Source organism: Arachis duranensis, chromosome 3 (genome assembly GCF_000817695.3).
Source record: "Arachis duranensis cultivar V14167 chromosome 3, aradu.V14167.gnm2.J7QH, whole genome shotgun sequence".
Classification (NCBI taxonomy): Eukaryota; Viridiplantae; Streptophyta; class Magnoliopsida; order Fabales; family Fabaceae; genus Arachis; species Arachis duranensis.
In genome coordinates this window covers 98,852,870-98,854,669 of record NC_029774.3, presented here as the reverse complement: position 1 = coordinate 98,854,669, position 1,800 = coordinate 98,852,870, and positions in this window count along the sequence as shown.

Below are 1,800 nucleotides of genomic sequence, written 5' to 3'. Positions count from 1 at the left end.
GACCTCAGGGATCACCTTCTTCTTTGCCACAACATCATAGAAGTGGTCTTGATGGCTCTTGGAGATGAATCTTTCCATCTTCCATGACTCAGAGGTGGAAGCTTTTGTCTTCTCTTTTCCTTTTCTAGAGGATTCTTCGGCCTTAGGTGCCATTGATGGTAGTGGAAAACAAAAAAGATTGTGCTTTGACCACACTAAACTTAAAATATTGCTCGTCCTCGAGCAATAGAAGAAAGAAGAGAAGAAGAAGAAGAAGAGAATATGGAGGAGAAGGGGAAATGTAGGTTCAGCCAAGGTGAAGAAGAGGGGGTTGTGTTGTGTGAAAATGAAGTAGAAAGGAAGGGTATATATAGGGAGAGGGGAGAGGGTAGGTTCGGCCATTTTAGGGTGGGTTTGGGTGGGAAAGATTTTTGAATTTTGAAGATAGGTGGGGTTTATGGGAGAGAGTGGATGAATGTGAGTGGTGAATAGGTGATTGGGAAGAGAGATTGAGGTGATTGGTGAAGGGTTTTTGGGAAGTGTGACATGGGGAAGAGAAAAATAGGATTAGGAGGTAAGGTGGGAATATGTTAGGTGGGGATCCTGTGGGGTCCACAGATCCTGAGGTGATCCTGTGGGGTCCACAGATCCTGAGGTGTCAAGGAATTCCATCCCTGCACCAAAGAGGCATGTAAAATGCCTTTGCACACCGTTCTGGCGTTTAAACGCCGAGTGGTGCACGTTCTGGGCGTTCAATGCCCATGTAAAGCATGTTTCTGGCGTTGAACGCCAGTTTCATGCTTGTTACTGGCATTCAGCGCCAGCTTTTCCTCTAGGCACATTCCTGGCGTTCAGCGCCAGTTTCATGCTCTGTTCTGGCGTTGAACGCCAGCCAGATGCACCTTACTGGCGTTGAACGCCAGCCTGTGCTTCCTCCAGGGTGTGATTTTTCTTCTGCTGTTTTTGATTCTGTTTTTAATTTTTATATTTTTTTCGTGACTCCACATGATCATATACCTAATAAGACACAAAATAACAATAAAATAAAATAAAATAAAAATTAGATAAATAAAATTGGGTTGCCTCCCAACAAGGGCTTCTTTAATGTCAATAGCTTGACAGTGGCTCTCATGGAGCCACAAAGGTGATCAGGTCAATGTTGTATAGTCCCAACACCAAACTTAGAGTTTGGATATGGGGTCTTAACACCAAACTTAGAGTTTGGTTGTGGCCTCCCAACACCAAACTTAGAGTTTGACTGTGGGGGCTCTTCTTGACTCTGAACTGAGAGAAGCTCTTCATGCTTACTCTCTTTTGTCACAGAGGGATGGCCATGTGCCTTAAACACAAGGTAGTCCCCATTCAATTGAAGGACTAATTCACCTCTGTTGACATCTATCACAACTCCTGCTGTGGCTAGGAAAGGTCTTCCAAGGATAATGCATTCATCCTCTTCCTTCCTAGTGTCTAAGATTATGAAATCAGCAGGGATGTAAAGGCCTTCAACCTTTACTAACACATCCTCCACTATTCCATAAGCTTGTCTCAATGACTTGTCTGCCAATTGTAATGAGAACAAGGCAGGCTGTACCTCAATGATCCCCAGCTTCTCCATTACAGAGAGTGGCATAAGATTTATCCCTGACCCCATATCACATAGTGCCTTTTCAAAGGTCATGGTGCCTATGGTACAAGGTATTAAGAACTTGCCAGGATCTTGTTTCTTTTGAGGTAGAGTTTGCTGAATCCAGGTATCTAGTTCACTAATGAGCAAGGGAGGTTCACTTTCCCAAATCTCATTACCAAACAACTTGGCATTCA